General features: G+C 49.1%; 1 protein-coding gene across 28 annotated transcripts in view; it reads right to left on the bottom strand.

Moving 5' to 3' along the window:
• TBL1X (transducin beta like 1 X-linked) overlaps nt 1–26818 on the bottom strand; it is a 252978-nt gene that overhangs the window by 113184 nt on the left and 112976 nt on the right. For 17 of the 28 annotated variants that reach the window (XM_086387904.1, XM_086387922.1, XM_086387919.1 and 14 more), the window contains one exon: nt 3988–4143. The exons of the other annotated variants lie outside the window; for them this stretch is intronic. The gene's annotated coding sequence lies outside the window, so the exon portion shown is untranslated. The remainder of the gene's footprint in view (nt 1–3987; nt 4144–26818) is intronic. 28 annotated transcript variants of the gene reach the window in all.

The raw sequence follows: 26818 nt of genomic DNA, 5'->3' as shown, positions 1-26818 counted from the left end.
ACAGAGTCAGACAAGACTGAAGTGACATAGCAGCAGCAGCAGCATATATTTAGATATATATTGCAAAAATAATTTATGATTTCTTTTTACTTCTCTACTGTGGCTACTAGAAAACCTTATATTAAATTTATGGTTTGCATTCTACTTCTATTTGGCAAGTGCAAAAACCCAGACAGTTTCCATGGTGCCTGCAGGCTCTAAAATGTGTTACTAATACTCAGCTAGATGAAACCATAGCATTTTTCCAAGGCTTCTTTTGTGTCCACTGCAAAATTTTAATTAGATGCCCATCGCATCATTTGTTTATTCCGTGACCAATTCAAGACAGATTAATAATCACAAATTGTTCTAAATGCAGACCACCTTTCTCTAGTAAAAAAAAACAATTTTCAGTTTGAGGATTTTTTAATATAGAGACTTATCACAAGTTCTGTTAAGACGCCTGAAAGGGTTGTGGGTCTCAAAAAAGCCACGGTCATTGGCAGGTTGCTCGCTTTGTGGGCAAACACTGACCTCTCACCTGGTGTGTACTGTTACACCTTCCGGTTTCAAAGCCACCTGGCCCAGCAGACAGCAAGGTGCGCTGTGAACTCCCGGGCTCACTGCAGAGCACTGGGTGTGGACCGCGTCTGGCTGAGCCTGTCTCATGTATAACCTGGGGGGTGACGTCACCAGAGCTGCACCCTTCTTCCTAGCAGGTTGCCATGGGAGACCTAGGGTGATGATGCTACAGTGGACTCTGTACCACAGTCAACAGTACAGCTCAAATCTCAGTGCGACCGTGTTTAAGATGGGCTTCCCTGATGGCTCAGTGGGTAAAGAATCCGCCTGCAAACGCAGGAGACACAGGAGATGCGGGTTCAATTCCCTGGATCGGGACCAGGAAATGGCAGCCCACTCCAGTATTCTTGCCTGGAGAATCCCATGGGCAGAGGAGCCTGGCGGGCTACAATCCAAAGGGTTGCAAAGAGTCGGACACGACTGAGCTTGCACACATTCTGTTTAAGATAGGGTGCTGCTGAACAGATATTTTAGCCAGGACTACAGACAGTTTTTCTTGCCGTTATTGTTATATTAAACCTCCTGTTAGACAAGGCTTCCTGCCCCTTACACTGTCGGCTATCACTTTTAAAGTTTAATTAAGCCTCGCCTACTCAAAGCGCTGGAGAACTCACAGCTAGAGATGCTTAGGCTCCCAGCACAGGGAGCTGTGTGCATCTCATCAATGATGACAAACTGAACATTCGAAGGCCTCCTTTTCCAAGAGGCCCTTTATTGTCACTTTGAGGTCTACTTTGAACAATAAAAAAAAAAAAACCACACCATTCAGAGATGGATTGGTTGAGTTGCCTAGCCACTGAGTTGTTTTCTAGCCACTGAGTCTCCTGAGTCGTGTTCCACTCTTTTGCAACCTCAAAAGACTGTAGCCCACCAGACTCCTCTGTCCACGGGATTCTCCAGGCAAGAACACTAGAGGGGGTTTCCATTTCTTTCTCCAGGGGTATCTTCCTGACCCAGAGATCAAAGACGAGTCTCCTGCACTGGCAGCCGAATCTTCTGCATTGGCAGGCCAATCCTTTACTGCTGAGCCACCAGGCAAGCCCAGGTTGGTGTTAAGGAGAAGGAGTTTATTTTGCAACAATGGTACGATAGTATAGGAGAGCTTTCTACTTTTACTACTTGGGCAGAGGGAATATGGCTTCCGTTTGCCCACAGTTGGAACCGGTACCCTGCACCTATCTGTGTTAACCACACGCCCTGGGAAACGGAGTTCAAAGTGAGCATCTCTCACCTTGAGCCACCGTGGGGAAAGGAACCTGGGAGTGAGTCCTCTCCCCATTCCTCATTTCTGTGTGTAATCGCAGAGTGTAGAAACAAGGAAACTCCTAGTGCGTAGCAGTAACATACTGAGAGGAAACAGAACCCTGAGACCTGAGAAGATGCATGTTACTATAGAAATAAGGCCATTTTTCCACGTATTACCTCATCGATTGAAATTTGGCAGGAAATGATTCATGGCTAGACTCTCACCTATTGAACATAATCTAGAGCAAAAACATTCACACATCATTGCGAAGCGAAAGCCGTTAAGCTACAAGGCGACAAGAACCGTATCCCAAAATCATTACATTTGTTTTTAATAATCTATCGATGAATTTTTTTTTTTTTTTTTTTGCGGGCACATCAAGAGGCATGCAGGATTTTATAGTACCCTGACCAGGGATCAAACCAGCAACCCCTGCCGTGGAAGTGCCGAATCTTAACCACCTGACCGTCAGGGGAGTCCTTCTACTGATCATTGCTGTCTCATCTTTTTCCTCGCCTTTCATTCATTTCCTTTCCAGGTTTGGAAATGGAAAAAAAAAAAAAAAAAAGAAATACTTAAACACTCTAAAAGGAGGAACTGAAATAGATCTTTGCAAAGCTTTCCAAATGTGTCATGTTATACAACAGCGCAAGGAGAGAGAAGCAACAGCAAACGCAGAGACGCCTCACTGATGACTTCAGAGCAACACAGAAAACAACCAATCCCCTCCTTGTCCCTAGCGTGCCGTGAAACAGCACCGTGCTTCAAAGACACAGCAGAGACATTCGATCTATTCATTTGCACAGCAAAATATATGTCACCCGGACACACTCAGTCACACCTAGACACACACCCTTGGAAAACAAACTTGGGCTAATGACAAATAGAAGCGAAGTGCAAGCCGGCCTATTGATAATTATAAATATTTTAAGATCTTTTGCAGGCTAACCTAAGAATCTGCGCTTTTCCTACAGATGTCATTCTGTAAAAACATCGTCTTCTGATAAACACACTAGGAATCGTGAAATGAGCTGAATTCACGTAGAGCAGTGACATTCAAAGGCATCAATTCTCATCCATGAGCAGTCACAGCGCACATCCCCCCCTCCCCCCACAATGGTTTTAAGGAAAGGGGTCAAAGAGAGTTAATGAGCAAAGAACGTATTTTGGTATAATCTCAGTAATAAGTTCATATGCTGACCCGCCTTCCTGCTTTCTGGACTCAACTCCTGTTTAAGACGCAGCCCCAATATACAGACTCACAGTCTGGCTCCAGTCAGGAGACTCAACTTCCCGGCAAACGCCAGAAATGGCCCGTGTAGCTGAAACTCTGACAGTGCAGTCTTTATTAAAACAGCTGGCATTCACGTGGAACCCAGAGAGCGTAACCCCAAACAGAACCCGAGCCATTGCTTGCAAAGCAACTTACGTCCAAGTCACAGAAAAAAAAAAAAAATGCAAAAGACTGGCGAACAGGATGAAATAGTCCACCTCATTTTTTTTTTTAAATCAAAGACATGCAAAAACAAAACAAAAAAAGTGCCCGCGTTCCCATCTCAGTTGACCACAATGTCCTGAGCTGTCTGAGAGACGGGGCCCCACCCCCCACCCCAGCCCACCCCACCCTGGGCTCCCTGGCAACAGGGAACAACCAGCACAAACTTTCAAGGAAAGCAATTTGGTAATCGGTCTCAAGAGCCCTACAGCTCCATTCCCAGCCATCTCTCCTAAAGCAAAAAAAAAAAAAAAAAAATTGGAAGCAATCTGAAGCTCCGGCAACAAGTGTTAAATCAATTACGGCACACAAACTCGACGGGATGGATGCTTGAAAAATGTTTTCAATGAACGTCGGCAATGATCACAAGGCTCACTCCGTAAGGTTAAGTTGGGAGAGCCGGGTCACAAAGCTGAACCTTCCTGACGTTTCATGCACAGGAATACAGGCAGCTGGGAGGAGATGTACCAACAGTCTGATGGGGGAACCGGCGTGGGTGGGCTCAGAGGTGTTTATTTTGTTTCCAGATTCCATTCTTTGTTTTTTTCCCCAAATTGCTCATTCTATGCAGCACATTGCTTTTAAAAATCAGAAAAGAGGGACTGAAAATCCTGGCCAGCAAAGAGTAATGACTAAATTCCTCATCTGCCAAGGATGAAGAAGATGAATTAAGACAGCGATGTACCTGTTCACCTCTTTCCCAAGAACGTCAACGATGGTTTTCCTCAAGAGGTGCGGTGTGCCGGCGCGGGGGGGGGCGGGGCAGAGATTCCTTCTCCTCGGGGGTTCACAGTGATCAGCCTCCTCTGAGTCACCTTGTGAAGGTTTATGATGCCAGAGTCTATAAACACAACATTAAATATTTATGGTTGATATTTGCTGCTTCTAAAAATAACGTGGAGGAGAAGGTCTCTTAACAAGGCCTCCCGTTGACCTTCTTGCTGAAATCACCAAGGCTGCTGATTCTGTAAACGCGCTGACAGCCACCCACAGGCCCTGGAAATCCGTAGGCCAATGCCGCCTTCTTAATCCAGTGGACGCCCCCAGCCCCGGGGGGCCCTTTCCACCTGAGCCAGGTACCCTTGGCCTTCATACCCCAGTGTTGATGGGGCCCCAAACCTGCTTATGCGATGGGGCATCTTCTTCCATCGATGAAATGTAACGAAATATTACATAAGCTTATCAGTTAGGAAGACAGTCTTTTTTTCCCCCTACCAAAACTACTTTCGATGCTTTGTTACAGACTAACAGACACGTCATCAGACAAAAATGTGCCATGAGGGGCTTCCGGAAGGTCCGGTGGTTAAGACTCGAGTGAGTGTCCACCGAAGGAGATGTGGGTTTGACCTCCTGTCGGGGAAACTCAGATCACACATGCTGTGTGCATGGTACAGAGTGCAGCCCAAAATTTAAAAAAAAAAAAAAAAAGTTATCATGAAAACGCTGGCGGGGTGGACAAGAGTGAAGAGATCTCAGAGAAGGCAGTGAACATGCAGATGGATTCTGTGCGGAGATGGTTTCCTTCGGGAACCACTGCGCTTCACGGGACTCAACCCTGGAAACGGCAGAGGGTGCATCACGGGTACGGTTTATTACGGAGAGACGACCCCAAACTGGAATTACTGGACCCGTATTCCAAGACAAGGCTGAATTACCTTCCATCAAGCAATGAGTGAAGAAACCTGCGTTTAAATTTGCTGCTGTTTAGATGCTGTCGTATCCCACCCTTTCAAAACCCTGTGGACTATAAAGCCCGCCAGGCTCCCTCTGTTCACGGGATTTTGCAGGCAAGATCACAGCAGCGGGGGGCTGCCCTGGTGATCCAGTGGTTCAGACTCCGTGCTTCCCACTCAGGGGGCACGGGTTCGATCCTTGGCAGGGGAAATAAGATCCCACGAGCCTCATGGTGCAGTCCCCAAAAGTTAAAAAAAAATACTACTACTGGAGTGGGTTGCCATTTCCTTCTCCAGGGGATCTTCCCGACCCCGGGATCGAACCAGCATCTCTTGCCTTGGCAGGCTGTTTCTTTATCGCTGAGCCACTAGGGAAGCCTAGCATTCAAACAGCTTAAGCTTAAGTCTCCAGGAGGTGACGCTTACCTTGCTCCCCCTATAGCAGTAAGCATGGGCTTTGAAAGAAGTGTGGACACACAAGAGAGGGGAAAGTGGTAACTCGACACTGAAGGGACTCTGCAAACGCAAACCCTGAGCAGAGGGCAAGCTCTGCAAGCTCATCAGCGTTAGGTCACGTTGAGAGTCCCGGCCCTGGAGGCAACGTGATCACAGGGCCCGTCTCTGCGGTCTATGTCCCCCAAACTCATAAGCCCAGCCTCATCACGGGGCACACACGTGCCAAGCCCAAAGTGAGAGACGTTCTACGAAAGTCGCGGCCGGTATCCCTCAAAACAGAGACACCACCACCAAACAAAGTCCGAGACGCTGCCCTGGCCCAAAGGAAAGATGGAGACAGGACAACTGAGTTCAGTGTGATGGGGACGGGAATTCTGAGACAAAAAAAGGACATGGATCGAGAAAAGGTTAAACGTGAAAAATAATCAGATATACAGTGGACAAAATTTTTTTAAATCATGTATACGTGTTTCATTTCTTTTTTTCTAATTGATTTATTTTAATTGGAGGCTAATTACTTTACAATGCTGTAGTGGTTTTTGCCATACTTGACATGAATCCACCACGGGTGTACATGTGTCCCCCATCCTGAACCTCCCTTCCACCTTCCTCCCCATCCCATCCCTCTGGGTCATCCCAGTGCACCAGCCCCGAGCACCCTGTCTCATGCATCGAACCTGGACTGGCGATCTGTTTCACATATGATAATATACATGTTTCAATGCTATTCTCTCAGATCATCCCACCTTCGCCTTCTCCCACAGAGTGCAAAAGACTGTTCTGTACATCTGTGTCTCTTTTGCTGTCTCACATATAGGGTCATTGTTACCATCTTTCTAAATTCCATATATATGTGTTAGTACACTGTATTAGTGGTTTTCTTTCTGGCTTACTTCACTCTGTATAATAGGCTCCGGTTTCACCCACCTCATTAGAAGTGATTCAAATGCATTCTTTTTAATGGCTGCTTTCTGATGAAATGCCCAGAGAGGGGCCTCACTCTTCCTGCAAACACGGCTCAACCATCACGGTTAAGAAATCTGTGCAGGAGTGTCTGTACGTGCCACCTACATCAAGGTCCATGTCTCTGGGTAGCAAATCCCCACACACACACAGGTTCCCAATCCCACCCCCATCTGGGTCAACAGCTGTTACTGTGGCCAAACCATCAGTAATTCCCTCACGGTTATGAGCGAGCCTCACTCCAAATCTTTGGACGCATCAGCAGTCCTCGGTCTTGGCAACCCTGGAGGAAACATACGTGTGCACACACACATACACACACACACGATCCTATCAAGTCGCATTTCTGTCCTTCAAAATGCCATTTTCTTTCATGTCTCTTTGACTTTCCGCTTTTCCTCCCTTAGGAATTTTGGCTATCTGCCTTAGCTGAACTTGAAAAGGCAGGGAAGATGAGTGTCCATGGGAAAAAAACTAAAGTTGGGGTTGGGGGGAAGGATACTGGCAAATCCCTGGACAGCGGCGTGATGGCCACTAGCTGTGAAGGTTGCAGTATCTCCAACCTTGTGCCAAACAGACCAGGGGCATTTAGGGCAAGTAAAGGGCTCCCCGTGCAGCCTTTCCACATGCCAAGGCTTCTTCTGTACATGAAGGCTGCTGACGCAGCCGCTCTGGGGGTCAGACCCTTTGGGGTCCACCTTGGGCCAGGTCCACTTCCCTAGCCCGGAAACCCACTCCTCTCTCTGCACAGCAGTTGCCTTTCTAGAAAACGTGAACGATAAGAGAATCCTGACTCTGAGGATCCTCCGAAATGTTCATCAAGTCAACCTGCGGGTGGAGAATTCACAAAATTCAGTTCCCTACCCACCGGGGTTCATTTCTTCTGTCTCTGCTCAGTCCTGTCTGACTCTCTGTGACCCACCCCGTGGACCATGTAGCCCCCACCGGGCTCCTCTGTCCCTGGGATTCTCCAGGCAAGGATACTGCAGTAGGTTGCCATGCCCTCCTCCAAGGGGAATCTTCCTGACCCAAGGATGGAACCTGACCCAAGGATGGAACTGACAGACAGGTTCTTTACAGTCTCAGCCACCAAGGAAGCCCTTTCTTCTATCTTCTGCTGCTGCTGCTAAGTCGCTTCAGTCGTGTCCGACTCTGTGCGACCCCGTAGACGGCAGCCCACCAGGCTCCACCGTCCCTGGGATTCTCCAGGCAAGAACACTGGAGTGGGTTGCCATTTCCTTCTCCAATGCATGGAAGTGAAACAAAAGTCGCTCAGTCGTGTCCGACTCTTCGCGACCTCATGGACTACAGCCTACCAGGCTCCTCCGTCCATGCGATTTTCCAGGCAAGAGTACTGGAGTGGGTTGCCGTGGCCTTCTCCTGACGTGCCTTTAAATTACCGTGAAGAGGTCATTTGAGCTTACACTTGACCTCTGCACTTTTACAGCCTCACTGGCACATGGAGGTTATCTGCGGAATGAATGAATGATGTTAGCGCTGACACTGAAATGCAATAAAGATGTTATCATCCTTGAAACTGTTAGAAAGAGCTCAGGGGCGGGGAAAAAAATTCTCATTCATTTTTTTTTCCCCATTAACTTTGCCTAGAAGACAAAAAAAAAAAAAAGGCAATTCATTATTTAGAAAAGGCAAGGGCAACCTTTCCTAAATGCCTTGGGGCAGAAGGTAAATGTGCAGGGGCAGCAATAATTCAGGCAGTCACTGAAGATTTATTTACCCGAGTTTAAGGAGGAAATGGGAGGAGAGCTGACTGGCCACGTCCACCGGCGGGGGCTCAATGGATGTTTCCATTTCCTGGGAGGGAAACTGACTTTCTGTCCAAGAATATCGTGGAGAGCACAAAACAGGTGCATAATTTTTTATTTAGCTAGGTAGTAAAGCGACGGGCTTCTGAGATGCTGCTCGTGGGAAAGAATCTGCCCGCCAGTGTAGGAGATGCAAGAGACTGGGGTTCGATCCCCAGATTGGGAAGATTCCCCTGGAGAAGGAAAACAGCAACCCGCTCCAGTATTCTTGCCCTGGAGAATCTCATGGACAGAGGAGCCTGGTGGCCTACACAGTCCATGGGGTCAAGAAGAGTTAGACACGACTGAGCACGCACACACACACACACACACACACACACACACACACAGAGTAAAGTGACAGTCATTACATGCAGATTCTATTGTATCCAAAAGTCAGGGCACAGACACAGCTACAGAAATTTCCCCCCACTTTCTGACAGTTGACTAAGTACTCAAGTGAGTAATTCTCTAACCAAGATGGCAACTTACGGGTGCAGAAAATAAAAGGCTGTAGTACGCAGCCTCTTCACATGCATTTTTATTTGTTATTTGTTATCTCATTTATGTGGCCCCACCATGTAGCATGTGGACTCTCAGCTCCCCGACCAGGGCTTGAACCTGTGCAGCTTAAGGATGGAGTCCTAACCACTAGATGCCAGATAAGGCCCCAGGCAGCCTCTGAGATGAAATCCAAGGAGCCCCACCCCACTGGTATCTGCACCCAGGAACCACCCCAACCCACACTGACCAGGATTGGTCTACGCGACCCACAGAACACGGCAGAAGGAAGAGCACGTCCCCTCTAGGTCGGACTGTGAAAGCATGTGGCTTCCAGCACTTTCTTTTTAATGTTTTTAAGTTATTCTATTGTTAATTTATTTATTGGCTGTGCCATGAGGCATATGAGACCTTTAGTTCCCCATCCAGGGCTGGAAGATCTCCTTGCACCGGGAGATTAGAGTCTTAATCACTGCTCCATCAGGGAAGTCCCCAGCACCGTCCTTCTCTCTCTTTCTCCTGTACTCTGTTTCCCCTCCTCTGCTATCTCTCTTTCTCTTTCTCTCTCTCTCTCTCTCTCTCTCGATCACACACTCTGGGGAAGCCAGGTCACGGGCAGCCCTGCAGAGACGGGAGGGGACTGAAGCCTCCCGCCAACGGCCACGTTCATGAACGGGCTTGGGGTTGAGCCTCCAGCCCGGCACTAGGCTCAAGAGACTGTGGTCTTGGGGCCAACACGATGACTGCAACTCACGGGAGACCTCGAGCGGGAACACTCCGGCTCATCCGTGCTTGGATTCCTGAGTCTCAGAACCCACAGGAGGTGATCTGTGTCTGCAGTGTGCAGCTGGGAGTGCTGGGGTGATCCCTCACACCCCAGTGGATAAATAACACAGGGGCTGGAACTGGGAACGCACTGGTGGACGTCAGAGAACACTGGCATAGAGACTAATCCCATTCATTCGCTCCCCACAACTCGCCAACCCCTCCAAGCCAATTAGTATCTAATTCCATTTGTTTGCCTTCAACCAAGCATGCAAACACACAAACAGCTGCAAATGTAAGACCCAGAAAACTACATGCATCTACCCTGACCCCATCACATAGCTCTCTTTCAGTAAAACCGGGTCTACCAGGTAAACCACGCACGCTTAGAAACCACACTGACATTTCCACCCCTAAATCCCCAGCAATCACTTGCTCCCCTCAGCTAGGCACGTCCATGTCCGAATGGTACAAAACCGGCATTTTTCCACTGCTGTTGTTTGTTGTTTACTCACTCAGTCGTGTCCGGCTCTTTCGAAACCTCATGGACTGCAGCCCGCCAGGCTCCTCTGTCCATGGGATTCTCCAGGCAAGAATACTGGAGTGGGTTGCCATTCCCTTCTCCCGGGGATCTTCCCGACCCAGAGATGGAACTCGTGTCTCTTGCATTGGCGTGTGGGTTCTTTAGCCATGACCCACCATTTTCCATTAGATTAGAAGAAAAGTTCTTTCCAATCAAGTGTAAAGGTCTTGATTCAGAATGAGATGAATCCTAAACGTGTCCGCTTTATTTTAGCAAATTCTTCACATAAGGTCTCGAGACGCTGTGCTGTATGTTACATCATTGTTAAAGAGTTCAGTCCAGTGGCTCAGTTGTGTCTGACTCTTTGCAACCCCATGGACTGCAGCACACCAGGCTTCCGTGTCCATCACCAACTCCTGGAGTTTACCCAAACTCATGTCCATTCAGCCAGTGATGCCATCCAACCATCTCATCCTCTGTCATCCCCTTCTCCACCCACCCTCAATCTTTCCCAGCATCAGGGTCTATTCCAATGAGTCAGTTCTTTACATCAGGCGGCCAAAGTACTGGCATTTCAGCTTCAACATCAGTCCTTCCAACGAACACTCAGGACAGAACTCCTTTAAGATGCACTGGTTGCATCTCTTTGCAGTCCAACGGACTCTCAAGATTCTTCTCCAACACCACAGTTCAAAAGCATCCATTCTTCGGTGCTCAGCTTTCTTATAGTCCAACTCTCACATCTATACATGACTGCTGGTTAAACCGTAGCCTTGACGAGACAGACCTCTGTTGGTACAGCAATGGCTCTGCTTTTTAATATGCTGTCTAGGTCGTTAAAGTGTAGACTGACCTGAAAGAAAAGAGTCCCCACTTATGGCTTTCAACTATTCTGGATTATTTTTCTCACATGCAGAATTCCCGTTTCTGTTTAGCAGACTTTCTCACAGCAGCACTCAGAAACAGTGGATGTGCACACATTCTAACTGGGGCCCTAATTTTGGAGCTGGATCAGGCTCAGGGGTTGTAATTATGATGGGAAATCGTATTCCCCGTGGTCCAAACTGCTCCTGGAAGCTGATCGTCCAAGGCCCCAAGGTCCATCCCCGAGGGCTGAACACGGTGATGGGGCACCCAGGTGATCTGCTGTTTACCACGTGAAGCCACCGTCGCCAAGAGAGGCGAACCCAAGGTCAAGGTTTCACCTACTGCACTCTGAGACTTTCAAGTTCGGAGTGTTTCTGACACGTCTGTTTAACACGTTTCCCTGAAAAGCGCCAGGAAGCCTTGAAATATGTGCCAGACCCACTCCAACAGTCTTGGGCTCCCCTGTTGGCTCAGCTGGGAAAGAATCCGCCTGCAATGCTGAAGATCTGGGTTCAACCCCTGGGTTGGGAAGGTCCCCTGGAGACGGAAACAGCTACCCAGTCCAGTATTCTGGCCTGGAGAATTCCTGGAGACTGTATAGCCTCCATGGGGCCGCAAAGGGTAGGACACAACTGAGTCCCTTTCACTTTGGCACCAACGAGTCTTCCACGGTGCAATTTCTTTCACAAGAAACTGGACAAGAAACTCCATGGAAGGGCCTGGGGATTCCAGGCATCAAAACCACTCACAGGCACAACTGGTTCTACCCTCGATCACCTCTGCTAGGAAATGGAAGGGGGTTGCACTACAGATCGTGGATTCTAGAGCCTCCCCTGGCGGCTGGGGGCTTCACACGGTCAACATCACATGGTTGCATGACGGAATATTCCAGGGATCAGGTTAGGTGGGCCCACAGTCTCCACTTTGAACACTTCACCCCCTGAACCCCATCGTCATAAGCAGCAGCCCTCCGGGCCGGTCTCAAGGCAAAGCCCACTACTTCCTGCTCACCTGCGATCGAGAACAGGCTCCACAAACCAGCAAAGCCACCTACACCTCGCTCACGAAAAAACCCCCTCCTGACGGACAGGCCACGAGAGCTCCCAGGCCTCCCAGAAATGTCAGGAAAGACACAGTCCCCTGGGGCTTGTGTATGATGGTCACCCAGGCCCCGCAACAGCAGGCCTGGTGGGTGGCAGGTGGCCACACCTGCAGCTCTGTTCTGCCGGCTCGTTCATTTGATTAAAGACAAACAATTTATACCAGTTTGGACTTCTCCACCCGCCCTGTAAATGGCCAAGGGTAAAGGGAGATCGCCACTACTGCGGGTTGAACTGGGCCCCCCTCTAAAATAGATATCTTGTGGTCCCAATACCTTGGACACCTTAGAGTGCGACCTCATTTGGAAATAGGTTGGTCGCGGATAGAATTCATCAAGATGAAACGCCAACTGAAAACACAACGAGATACGCACCTGACACCCGTCAGATTGTTGAGCATGGGCTCAGCCAGACAGACAACAAATAACAAGTGTGTCCAAGGATGGAAAGAAAAGGGAACCCGTACGATGCAGTGACGGTAAGAAGGCCGACTGGTGTAGCTACTGCGGAAAAGAGAACGGGGCTTCCCCAGAACATTACAAACAGAACGGCCGCTCGACCCAGCCGACACCACTTCTGGGCATTTTCCTGAAGAAGACGAAAGCACGAAGTTGAAGAGATATACATGTCCCTATGTTCACTGCAGAATTATTTAGAATAGCCACGATCTGGAAGCAACCTCAGCGTCCATCGAGAGATGAACGGATAAAGAAGACGTCACACACACACACACACACACACACACACACAGAGGAAAATGGCTCAGCCATAAAAACAGAAGGAAACCTTGCCATCTGTGACCACGGGGATGGACCCACAGGCTATTCAGTTCAGTCACTCAGTCGTGTCCGACTCTCTGTGACCCCATGGACTGCAGCACGCCAGGCTTCCCTGGCCATCACCAACTCCTGGAGTTTACCCAAACTCATGTCCATTGAGTCAGTGTAGGGTATTACATGAAACTCAACAAATCAAAGAGAAATACTGCATGATTGCACTTAGACATAGAATCTAAAAATCGCAACAAATGAAGAAACACAACAAAATGGAAACAGACTCATAGAAGGAGGTAGTAGGCAGGGGGCAGGAGGTGAAGGTGAGTGAAATATATAAGGGAGCCTAAGAGGGAGAAGGCAATGGCACCCCACTCCAGTACTCTTGCCTGGAAAATCCCATGGACGCAGGAGCCTGGTGGGCTGCAGTCTGTGGGGTCGCTAAGAGTCAGACACGACTTCAGTGAGCGACTTCACTTTCACTTTTCACTTTCATACATTGGAGAAGGAAAGGGCAACCCACTCCAGTGTTCTTGCCTGGAGAATCCCAGGGACAGGGGAGCCTGGTGGGCTGCCGTCTATGGGGTCGCACAGAGTCGGACACGACTGAAGCGACTTAGCAGCAGCAGCAAGAGGGAGAAACTTCCAGCCACAAAATGAGTCAAGGGGATAAAACAGAGAGCCTGGGGAATACAGTCAATAATAGTGTCATATGTTTGTTTGTATGGTGACAGATGGTAAGTAGACCTGTTGTGGGGATCATTCTGTAATGTATACAAAGATTGAGTCATTAGTCATGCACCCAGAATCAACATAGTGTTGAGGGTCAATTTGCGATTTCCTGGTGGCTCAGGTGGTAAAAGAATCAACCTGGGTTCGATCCCTGGGTTGGGAAGATCCCCTGGAGAAGGACAGGTAACCCACTCCAGTGTTCTTGCCTGGAGAATCCCATGGACAGAGGAGCCTGGTGGGCTACAGTCCATGAAGTCGCAGGGTCAAACGCGACTGAACGACTAATATTTTCACTCTTTTCAGGGCTCACTGTAGGTCAATCATATGTCAATAAAAAAGAAAAAAAAATACATCCAATCACACATACAGAATTCATCAAATGAGGTCACACTGGAGCAGGGCGGGCTCTTAACCCACTAGGATGGTGTCCACGTAGGAAAATGACCGTGTTAACATAGACAGACAAGGCGAAGACTAGGATGACGTATCTGTAAGTCTAGGGACATCCAGGGTTGCTGGAAACCACGGAAGCTAGCAGATGGGCAAGAAAGGAGCCCACCCAGAGCCTTCAGCAGAGGGCCAGCCTGCTGACATCTCAATCTGAGACTTCTGGCCTCCAGGAATGGGAGAGAATGGACTCCTGGTGTTTTAAGTCATGTGGCTTGTGGAATTTTGTTAGGGCTGCCCTAGGAACCGGCTATGACCACTAAGAAGCATAGCTTTTAACCTGCTTTATAATCAAGACAAGTGTTTATTAAAATGCTGTTTCTGAATATAATGTAACAACACTTTTCATAAGAGAAGACATTCATTTCATTAAAAGAGAAAAAAATAAAATCAAATAAAAGGAATTTCCTCACAGACTGTCAGGGAATCTGCACGTAAGGAAAAGGTCCCTCTGGCCGGCTTTGGTGCTAGTTTGGAACTTCATACCTTCACCCAGGTGGCCACCCAACATTCAACCTCAATCACCCAGGCCTCCACCGTGTCCCCTCCACATCCTGGGAGGAAGCTGGGGTTCAGGTGGCGATAGAGTGGGACGAGGTACAAGATTCCACATTACCGCGTTGACATTTTCAGGGCTGAAAAATGCTGCCCACAAATGCACAGATCAAAAGCATAGTTTGTTTACATGACTGGTATCTACATTCGTGTCCACAAGTGCATTTAAAAATCTTTCATAATTTCTACTGTGTCTAACATCAAGATAATTATTCTAAAAACCAAGGTGGCGTGTGGGTTTGAGACCAATAGGAGAGGCCCCCGAACTCTAGCTCAGCCAGGCCTCCAGGGTCCATACATTAAATCTCAGCATGGATGAGACACCATCACCATAATGAGAATCTCTCTATTCCTCCCGGTAATGAGCCCTTTTGAAGAATTAATTAAAAATTCTGACATGGCTTCTCCGAAAGCAGAAAGGCGGGCTTCTTGAGGGGGGCAGAAGAAACTAGCTCATATCGGTGGGCGTGCTTAGTCACCCACCTTTACCATTCATGTTTTAGGATGTCTGCAAAGTCAAGGGATCTTCATGTACTCCAGGAGTTCTCCAGTGTTATCAGGCAATGCATCACACTTCTCGTTTAACAGGACTGACAAGAATGCCGACTTCATGCGGATTAAGGGCTAAGTCTGCTTAGTCAGCCATAAAAAAGAACAAAATAATGCCATTTACAACACTATGGACCCAAAGAAGGTCGTACTGAGTGAAGTGTCTCGGACAAAGAAAGACAAATACCATATGATATCATTTATATGGTACAAATGAATGTATTTACAAAATAAAAGAGAGTCACAGATGTACAAAACGAACTTATAGTTACCAGGAGCTGGGGTGGGGAGAAAAACTGGGAGACTGAAATTAACATACACACTGCTGCTGCTGCTGCTGCTAAGTCGCTTCAGTCGTGTCCAACTCTGTGCGACCCCATAGATGGCAGCCCACCAGGCTCCCCCGTCCCTGGGATTCTCCAGGCAAGAACACTGGAGTGGGTTGCCACTGCCTTCTCCACCCCTAGATGTTAAATAGGTAACTAACAAGGACCTACTGTATAGCACAGAGAACTCTGCCCAATACTCTGCAATGGCTTACATGGGAAAAGAATCTGAAAAACAGTGGATGTATGTGTATGTATAATTGACTCACTTCGCTTTACACCTGAAACTAACACAACATTGCAAATCAATTATAATCCAATTAAAAAAAAATCTACCTTTTGAACTTGTGGATTCTGTTATTCCATGAGCAGTCAACCAAGACCAATTATTAGAAAGAACCAAGGACACCAGCTTGAGGCTTTCCTGATATTTGTAAAAGCGAAAAGACACAGTCTATCACCATTTAGTAAACAGCGTCCATCTTATAAGAGGGGGCTTCCCTGATGGCTCAGTAAAGAATCTGCCTGCGATGCAGGAGACCCTGCTTCAATTCCTGGGTTGGGAAGATCTCCTGGAGAAGGCAAAGGCTACTGACTCCAGCAATCTGGCCTGGAGAATTCCATGGACTATACAGACCATGGGGTTGCAAAGAAACATGCCTTTAGAAAAGGCAGAGAAACCAGAGATCAAATTGCCAACATCCGTTGGGATTACTGAAAAAGCAAGAGAGTTCCAGAAAAACATCTATTTCTGCTTTATTGACTATGCCAAGGCCTTTGACTGCGTGGATCACAATAAACTGTGAAAAATTCTGAAAGAGATGGGAATACCAGACCACCTGACCTGCCTCTTGAGAAACCTGTATGCAGGTCAGGCAGCAACAGTTAGAACTGGACGTGGAGCAACTGACTGGTTCAAAATAGGAAAAGGAGTACGTCAAGGCTGTGTATTGTCACCCTGCTTATTTAACTTACATGCAGAGTACATCATGAGAAACGCTGGGCTGGAAGATGCACAAGCTGGAATCGAGATTGCCCGGACAAATATCAATAACCTCAGATATGCAGATGACACCACTCTTGTGGCAGAAAGTGAAGAAGAACTAAAGAGCCTCTTGATGAAAATTGGTGGCAGGAAAGCTGAAATCCAACACTCCCAGTCCCAGTCTTCAAGGGAAGGAGAGGAACTTGAAGACAATTGTGTCCTTAATGATCACTGACTGCTTGCGCTCCCCGAACTGAGCTTCCACAGCGCCATGAGATGTTACAGACGGTTCTGCAAGATGACACACGGCACAGAATACCACCGTTGGTCATTAACTATCTCTTCGCCAAAAAAAAAAAAAAAAAAGGTTAATGCCCTAGAACACAGACTTATTACTTCATTCTCCATCCAACCAACTGCGGAGTGGTCCCCTAAGCGCCTGTAGCTCAGTCCACACACCCTGACTGGTCTTTCTTCCCTCTACCAAGAAAGAAGACTCATCGCTCTGCTCCCTTGTGACTGAGGGGTCTGGCCATGTCCCAGTCCAATCTGATGATAAAAAAAGAAGTTTTATTTATCGCTGTACCTCCCGTATCCAGCATAATGCTCGATCCACACAAAACCACTCAGCAAGGGTTGGCTGCCCTGAATTAAATTCAGATATAATATTATGAAAACACTATATGATGAAGCATGGCTTTGTGCAGATCGCGGGAGAGCACAGGCAAGCTTTTATGACTCAAGCTCCTGCCAACAAGCATTTCCAACAGGGGTCAGCGATGCTTAGCAATATTACCTAAGTGGAGGGGTCAGGAGTCTTCTCTCTTATGAAGGAATGTTGCTCTCTAGGGTTTTCTCCAAGCTGTGAGGACCTGCTGGGTTTCCATCACAGGCAGTTAAGAGCAAATAAAGACATAGGGAGCTTTATTGATCCAGTCGAGACACACAGCAGTGCCAAAGAGTGATTTCCCATCAAGGATGCAGGTTGACTACATCCCTATGATAGCGGACAACCGCAGACCGGACAGGTGTTCTCACTGGGTCTCCTAGTCTCTCCCAGGCTTCTGTGGGGTTCACAAATGACTGACATTCCGAAGGCAGAGCACCTTCCCATTTTATAAAGATCTCCCCAAACGGGAAGTGTCAGGAATACTCTAGAGAAGCCCAGTGTTCATGATCTTTTTCAAAAAAAATAGAGATAGTATTTAAAGCCATTTATTAATCCATTCATTTATTGACCAAATATTTGGCATGCACCTATAGGGCTTCCGAGGCTTCCCAGTGGGAAAGAATCAGCCTGCCAGTGCAGGAGATGTGGGTTCGATCCCTGGGTCGGGAAGATCCCTTGGAGGAGGAAATGGCAACGCACTCGTTTCTTGCCTGGAGAATCCCATGGACAGAGGAGCCTGGCAGGCTATAGTCCATGGGGTCTCAAAGAGTCGTACATGACTGAGCAACTGAACACACACACACACACACACACACACACACACACACACACACGGACACAGCAGGCATCTACTATATGCTAGACACTTTAAAAAAATGCTTAAAGTCTTTATTGATTTTGTTACAATATTGCTTCTGTTGTATATTTTGGTCCTTCGGCCATGAGGCATGTAGGACCCCAGCTCCACGACCAGGAAAAGAAGCTGTACCCCCTGCATTGGAAGGCAAAGTCTTAACCACTGGGCCACCAAGGAAGTTCTTCTGCTAGATACTTTTAGGTTCAGGGCATTTAAGTAAAATAGCTAAAAAAATTTTTTTTAAATGCCAACTTTGTTCAAACTTTGTTTGCTACATTCTATTTTTTTTTTTTAACTTTTTACTTTGTATTGGGGAATAGCCAGTTAGCAATGCTGTGACAGTTTCAGGAGGACAGCCAAGGGACTCAGCTACACTATTCATGTGTCCACCCTCCCCCAAACCCTTCTCCCACCCACACACCACGTTCATGATCTTTCATTAAAGGAACCACGGTGCCTGTAGCTACTTGAAAACTTGCAAAGTGGCAGGGGCCCGTCCTGTATTGTGTTTCAAGGTGCTGCAAAAAAAAAAAAAACTCACAAAAACCTGGGCTCTACCATCTAATTCCTCATCCTCACCAAGACCAAGTCGGCTCCCAACAACCGGAGCCTGGCTGGAGAAACACATGTACATTTCTCATCACCACTACAGCTTTCCTGTGAACCCAGGAGAGCTTTGACTCTTTTCTGTCTCCACCAGGGAGCCCCAGCTGGGGGTGGGTCTCACGTCCAAGTGCAGGGAAGAGTTTCCCAGGGGCAGCCTGCCTGGCAGAACAACCCACAGATCTCTTGGAAGCTCACGGCCAGCCCTGGCCCAGCAGAACCCTGGGTACTTGTCAGCGTCTCTGCTTCTCTCCCACCTCTTAACGTCTGTGAGTGCTCGGATACCACCCATCGCAGGACACAGACGTTTATTATGCCTCCCATCCAGAATCCGCTCGTATCCCGCGCCAACTTATTTACGCAAGATGCTAAGCTTGGCCATTCACTATGGATCGGTGTTACTGCCACATTCAGATAACACGATAAAGATCAAGATAACAGCAACAAGGAAACCCTCCTTCTCCTTGGGTTCTAATATGTGATGTAGTTGACTCTGAGATCAAGGTGTGTGTGTGTGTGTGTGTGTGTGTGTGAAGTCACTTCAGTTGTGTCGGGTTCTTTGCAACCCCATGGACTGTAGCCCGCCAGGCTCCTCTGCCCATGGGATTCTCCAGGCAAGAATACTGGAGTGGGCTGCCAGTCCCTTCTCCAGGGGATCTTCCCGACCCAGGGATCAAACCCAAGTCTCAAGTCACGTTCATCATTACTAGTGCCCCCTGAAGGAGAACACTGACTGAAGACAAGACCAGGGTGGGCTCAGAATTCCTTGCTCAGGTTTTTGCTTCAACAAAACATCTGAGCATGCAGCAGCCGGGGCTGGACCAGGCCAAGGGCCGTCCCACGGTGCAGCTTCCAAAGGACACACACTCTGGACTCGAGGGCTGCTTGACCTAAACATTTCCCATAAATTTTGGGCATATCATGCATTTCTTTCTTTTTTAAAAAAAAAAAAAAACAGCATTCTATCAGTGTCTATCACGCCCAGTGACTTTCGGCATTTAGAATACATTCTGACCAGTGGGTGGCTGAGTATGCGTGTGGGTTAGAAAACCGTGACAGAGTGGGCATTCACTGTTGTTCCCAATTAATATCTCTGGGAGGAAAAATGCCCCCAGAATTTCATGAAATAAATGAAAAGGCGAAGAATTCTATAGGATCCACTGTCGGGGCAGTTGAGTCCTCTGGCGTGACAACAAGGCTCGCATTCTAAAGTAAAGCAGCAAATATGCTCCAAGTCTTCCTTGCTGTTCAGTCGCTCAGTCATGTCTGACTCTTTGTGACCCCATGGACTGCAGCACACCAGGCTTCCCTTGTCCTTCATGATCTCCTGAAGTTGGCTCAAACTCATGTCCATAAAGTCTGTGACACCATCCAACCATCCCATCCTCTGTCGTTCTCCTTCTGCCTTCAGTCTTTCCCAGCATCAGGATCTTTTCCAATACATCAGTTCTTCGCATCAGGTAGCCAAAGTATTGGAGTTTCAGCTTCAGCATCAGTCCTTCCAATCAATATTCAGGGTTGATCTCCTTTAGGATGGACTGGTTGGATCTCCTTGCAGTCCAAGGGACTCTTAAGAGTCTTCTCCAGCACCACAGTTCAAAAGCGTCAATTCTTTGGCTCAGGTTCAAGCCTGGAGGCCTTTAAACACCCCTCTCCGTTTCTATCAGCGTTGAATCTATATTTCTAATTTGCTTTACTCTGGGTCCTTGTATCCACTGAGGACTTAAGTCTCTCCCTTAATGATTAGTCTCATTTATGACTTTTGCTTCATGTATGAGCATCAGTGTCAATTATATAAAGCCTCCACCTGATTATGCATAACGAGAGGCTCCAGGTGTGGTGGGTGTTAAGGTAAGCTGTGATGTGGGAGTCCAGGGTTCCCCACCAGCTTACTCCCTGGGGTTCCCCAAGAAGGCTGAGGGACACTGCAAGCCCTCTCCACCAGGACACGGCTCTCCCCGCTCGGGCTGGACACCACCTCCTGTGCCTCTGTGCTGTTGACGTTTAGCCGCTCAGTCGTGTCCAGCTCTCTGTGACCCCAATGGACTGTAGTCCATCAGGCTTCTCTGTCCCTGGGATTCTCCAGGCCAGAATACTGGAGTGGGTTGCCATGCCCTCCTCCAGGGCATCTTCCTGACCCAGGGGATGGAACCCAGGTCTCCTGGAGCATCGGCTCGTGGATTCTCTACCACTGAGCCACCTGGGAAGCCCAACTGCCCTGCACCCTTTCACTGAGTCAGTCAAGGGAACTGTCTGCCTTTACGCGACAAAAAAGACAGCTACAGGACGATCCTGGGCACATTAAGGACTCCCGTGTAGACCCTGGTGACAAACCTCATCCACACTCAGATTCACGGCTGAAAGCCCTGTGATGACCTCCCATCCTCTCACACGTGTCCAGCAAAGACCCCTGCACACCCCAACCAGCCTCCATGAACAAATTGAAAGTGAAAAGCGAAAGCGTTAGCTACTCAGTCCTGTCCGGCTCTTTGTGACCCCATGGACAGCAGGCCATCAGTCTGTGGAAATCTCCAGGCAAGAGTACTGCAGTGAGTTACCATTCCCTCCTCCAGGGGATTGTCCTGACCCGGGGGATCGAGCCCAGGGTCTCCTGCATTGGCAGGCAGATTCTTTACCGTCTGAGCCACCAGGGAAGAAGCCTGGTTGAATGAATTTAAAGCGAAATCTAAAACAAGATGAAACTCATGCATCCCAGAGAGGGCGACGACAGATGCTGACATGTGCATTTCCAGAGACTACAATGGAAACGTGGGGCAGGTGTGGGGGGGTGGGGGGGGTGTCGGTGGGCGGCACTCTAGACAGTGGGGAGTGAGGACCGACAAGATACTGAGCCAGATCCAGGGGGAAACTTAACTCCCCCAGAACAGAAGAGGCCACGCTGAGAGGGAAGGGTGTTTAATGCATGGCTTCAGAACCTCAGAGATGTGAGCGTGGGGTAGGTCCCAACAAGGGCGGCGATGCCCACCCAGGAGGCGGGACCCTGTCCGCGGACGTTGTGGGCTGTCCCGGGTAGACAGATGCTGGGGGATGATGCTGACTCCTCGTGGCAGGGGGCGCTGGCCTGCCCACCAGCCTCCACCCACGAGAAAAACCCGGAGCACTCTTCCCCAAGTTGTTAACAACCACCAGTATCTCCAGACCCTGCCTGATGGCCCCGTCGGAAGCAAAACTGCCCTGGTGCTATTCTATGGTGAACGGCCGACTTTGCTGACCCGTGCTTACGACAGACACTCAAGAGTTTAGAGGGCTGGCTGGCGCGAGAAATAATAATAAGCACTTCTCATCTTCCCTAGGAGCCGTAAGCAGCTTGACGAGCGCCACATCTAAGCATCCTGGCTCAGCATCTTCAAAGTACTTGCGAAACACTTCACATCCACTCTTCACTAATGAAGCCACACATCCGCCTCCAATGTCCTCCCAGTCATGAGTGCGGCCGTCTGCTCCCTCCCTAAACAGTCTCCCCGTGATTTTATTTACAAAATCAACTGTGCGGAGTGCAGGTGAACGTGAGCGGTCTCCAAGAGCAGACTGCAAAAATAAACAAATAACCCACGGCTGACTGGCTTCCCGTGTACTTGATGTTCAGCCCTCCTGAAGTCTGGGAGAACGGACTGTATGTAAATGATGACATTGAAACAGAACTGCCTAAACCTTCAGGAAGTTCTGTTCCCAACACAGTTTGCTGATTTCATGGCAAACTGCTCCATGTGTAGCGGACTGGAGGGATACTGTTACCAGATGTTAGCTGAGAGAATCTGGCACTGTGTTCAACTCAGGCTGGTGACCAAACCCACCCGGGGTGCGGACATATGAAACAGAAAACTGCACCTCAATTTACAAGCTCTGCTTGGTTCCCCTGCTAGCGTTCAATTCTTCCAATGTCCCAGGGATTCAAACCACGGTTCCAGATTCCTTTTTACGTTTGCCGACCTCTCCCTAAAAGCCAGCAAGACGTGGGCAAGGAGGGCGTCTGAAAGGCGGCGGCACCCAGGAGCCATGCAGCCAGCAATTCAATAGAGGGAATTATTTATTATATGAACCCTCTACATCGAAACCCTGAAGCCAGGTTAACGTTTGGGCAAAAAGGTATTTACGTTTCAAACACGGAATATTGAGCACCCTCTTATCAACAAAGCTGTTAAGCCACTTCGCTGCCAGCAAAGGGAAATAAAACGTGATACGCCCATCTAGTCTTATTATTGGCAACAAAACCTTCAGGACTCTCATGTTGTTGGACTATTATCCAGCTGACCGTGGCCTTGGGTGCTCAATCGTGTCCAACTCTTTGCAACCCCAGGGACTCTAGCCCTCCAGACTCCTCTGTCCATGGGATTCTCCACGAAAGAGTACTGGAGTGGGTTGCCATTTCCTTCTCCAGGGGATCTTCCTGACCCAGAGCGAGCCCCCTGAGCGAGTCTGAGTGTCAGACGGGGGTCTGAGAACCACCGTGTATATTACAGGTCGGAGTGGCCAGACCACGCACAGGCTCAGGACATGGGTTTGCCCCCTCACTTGGACATTCTAAAGTCCCCTCCCCATTCACCAGGATGCCAAAGCTCCACTCCCTGCAAAGTCTAATTTCTATAACCTCACTAGAAGAAAAGCACAGCTGTGCAAACACACAGGTGAGAAAGGAAAACATCACGGAGGCGAGAGGCTTTTGCAAAGGCAGGGCAGGCACCTGGCCAGGTCTGTTCCAGACTGTTTGAATGTGTCTACATCTTAACATCATGGAACTTATACTTGGTTCAACCGAAACTCTGCTCTGGAGTGGGGCTTCCCAGGTGGCTCCGTGGTCAAGAAGCTGCCTGCCTGTGCAGGAAATCAGAAGGGACATGGGTTCGATCCCTGGGCTGGCACGATCCCCTGGAGGAGGAAATGGCAACCCACTCCAGCGTTCTTGCCTGGAGAATCCCCTGGAAAGAGAGGAGCCTGGCGGGCTACAGTCCATGGGGTTGCAGAGAGTCGGACACGACTGAAGTGACTGAGTACACACGCACGCACTGCTCTGGAGACCTCTGAAAGTGTGACATCTCCACTCGGTTAGCTGACCCAAGGTGACAATGAAATGCAAGTTCTGAAATTTCAAGATGCTCTTAAAGCAGTCTGCCTCGGACAGAGGAAATGCAAGCTGTGCCGTAGGCAGAGTTGGGGAAGCCCGCACGAATACAGGTATATGCTAATAAATTGAGGACAAGAAAACAAAAATAAACCCACCGAGGTACGACATGGTGATTCTAGTCCGTGGCTCTTAAAAAAAAAAAAGTTTTGTTTGAACATGACTTTAATCTCCAAGGACAATACAAGGATCCCTCAAGGCTAAAAATGTATTTCCTGTGGCTTCTTGAGAAGTTAAGCTCCAAAATAATTCTCCCCTCTCTAGGCAAGGCACCGCAAAAATCCAGGTTCAGTCGCTCTGTTGTGTCCGACTCCGCAACCCCATGGACTGTAGCCCACCAGGCTCCTCTGTCCATGGGATGCTCCAGGCAAGAATACTGGAGTGGGTTGCCATTTCCTACTCCGGGGGATCTTCCCAACCTAGGAATCGAACAAACCCGCGTCTCCTGGGGCTCCTGCATTGGCAGTCAGGTTCTTTACTGCTGAACCACCCGGGAAGTCCACCACTAAAGATGGCTAAGGACAAATTCCTAGAAGAAACGCCAGAAGAGAGTAAAGCAGAAAGCGGGGGTAGGGAGTGGGGGCAGGGAGAGCTGCATTAATATGGAATGCTGTCATTGAGTAATTTTCCCCACGACCTAGGAATCCCTGACAACTAACACTTACTACTCTCTGCCTAAAAATGCACCCAGTCACAACTGTGTTCCTCTTAGAATGAAGTGAAGTCAAGTGAAAGTCGCTTAGTCGTGTCCGACTCTTTGTGACCCCATGGACTTGTACAGTCCACAGGATTCTCCAGGCCAGAAAACTGGAGTGGGTAGCCTTTTCCTTCTCCAGGGGTATCTTCCCAACCCAGGGATCGAACCGAGGTCTCCCCCACCCATTGCAGGAGGATTCTTTACCAGCTGAGCTACCAGAGAAGCCCCCTTTTAGAACACAGATACATAAAAGCGGGGAGGTTATTACAGTAACATATGCACGGATATAAAAAATTCTTGGAGGTGCTTTCTCAGGAATCTCAAACAAGTTCACCGTGCTCTATAAATGCTGCTCCTTCCCAAGAAAATCTTCCCTGGTGGCTCAGACGGTAAAGCATCTGTCTACAATTCAGGAGACCCAGGTTTGATCCCTGGGTTGGGAAGAGTCCCCTGGAGAAGGGAGGGGCAACCCACCCCAGTATTCTGGCCTGGAGAATCCCATGGACGGAGGAGCCTGGCCGGAGGAGCCTGGCCGGCTACAGTCCATGGGGTCGCAGAGAGTCGGACACAACTCGGTGACTTCACTTTTCCTAAGCAATTCCTGTTGGCAGTTCTCTGGGGTCTCAGGTGGGCGGGTTAGTCCGTGGCGGGGAGCTCGGGCAGTATCAGGTGGGGGTGTTAAGTCAGGGAGAGAGGGGAGGCGATGGTGGGGGTGGGGCGGGGAGGTGAGGGCTGGCTTAGGGTCGATGGTGGGCTTAGGAAAGGGTGGGGGGTGCTGGGTTGGGGAGGGGTGGGGCCGAGCTGGGTGTGGGCTGGGGAGTGAATACTGGCAGGTATTCCAGCCAAAGGGCCCTGGGGAGGGTGAGGGGAGAAGGTCAGGGAGTCCTCTAGCTGGGGGAAGAGCAAAGCCACCCCTCAGATCAACCCCACCCCTCCACCGGTCCGCATACCTCCCCACGCTAGATTTGGGCAGTGCGCGCAAGTGGCGGACACTGGGGGCTGGAGGAGGCCCCCAGATTCTGAATGACCTTCCCCGGGGGTTCTCCAACCTGGATGACACTCCAAACAGGTGAGCGTTGTCACCTGTCAGCACTCCAGCACCCCAGACCCTGGACAGGCAGGCAGGTTCTGAATGAGCAGACGTGGGGTTTGATGGGGGGGCCTCCCCACACTGGGCGGTAGGGTGGGCAGGGAGCCAGGCTAAGCTGTCCACCCCCAGGAGACACCCACAGGCTCCCCAGAGCAGGCTGGGTTTCCGGTAGCTAAGCAGGACCCAGGGAGGCATGCAGACAGGAAGAACATTTTGTTCTCGGGAGGGTGGTGGCCGAGCCTTCACTGGCCATCACGTCTCCTGTTCAGTCACCGTTATCAGGCGTGAAAATCGGCCAGAGTTCTCTACCATACGGAACATAGGAGAACCGCAGTGCGATTCTTCACCACCTTCACATCCTAAGTTTCCAGTGGTACGTAAACACCAGGATCTGTGAAAGCTCCAGACGCTCAGAAGCACCCCCCAAAGATGCCCCTCCACCCTCACCCCAGACTCACTCATTGATTTTCCCCTTCAAGTAGAGAGTACTTATGTAGATTGCATTGCAACGATTCAAGAACCATAAAAAACAAAAAACAAAAAAGAAACCCTATTTAGAAATCAGTTACAAATGGTGGTGATGAATCCCACTGAAAGCGAATTTTTTTTCCCCATGGCTGTTTTCATGCAGAAGAGAAAACAGCAAACATGGGTTGTAAAAGGTCCGAGATGGGATACACAGAAACAGATTATTCAACCTCTCTTATCTGCAATGAAAAAGTCTTAACAACTTCTTGAGAAGGCAAGATAAAGACAGAGGGAAGAGGACAGAGCTGAGCCAAGGACATGGTGAAACTGCAAACTACCCCCCTCACCACGCGACTGAACAACGGTGAGGGTGAAAGTCGCTCAGTCGTGTCCTGCTCTTTGTGACCGCATGGACTGTACGGTCCATGGAAATCTCCAGGTCAGAATACTGCAGTGGGTAGCCTTTTTCTCTTCTCCAGGGGGCATCTTCCCAACCCAGGGCTCAAACCCAGGTTGCCTGCATTGCAGGTGGATTCTTTAGCAGCTGAGCCACCGGGGAAGCAACAAAAGAGAAAAAAGAACTTTAATCTGCTGGGACATGGGAGAGCAGTGACCTGGGATACGAAACGTGGCATCTGAGAGCAGACAGACAGACAGAGGCTGTGCAACCCCGGCATCTCTTCTGCTGCAAAATGCTGACAAAACGCATCGCACTGCCCCAGTGGCTGCTGAAGGGCCCGACATTGCGCTAAGTGCTTTCCGTGGACAGCTGTCGTTTAACGCACACACGAAGGCAAAGGTATCATTCTTCTGCAGGGCACCAACAGTGAGGCTGAAACCTCAGAGCTTTTGCTGAAGGGCACAGGGAGTAAATAGGAGCCCTCCATAGCTGGGATGGCAGAACCCAAGAAATGATGGCTCCATCTCTGGGATCCGTACTGGGTCTTCCCTGCCAGGTGCTTCCTGTGCTCA

This window comes from Bos grunniens, chromosome X (genome assembly GCF_055505025.1).
Source record: "Bos grunniens cultivar Pamir isolate PY7600 chromosome X, Bosgru_T2T1.0, whole genome shotgun sequence".
Classification (NCBI taxonomy): domain Eukaryota; kingdom Metazoa; phylum Chordata; class Mammalia; order Artiodactyla; family Bovidae; genus Bos; species Bos grunniens.
Note: the sequence above shows the minus strand (reverse complement) of the source record. Positions and strands in the feature narration are given on the sequence as shown.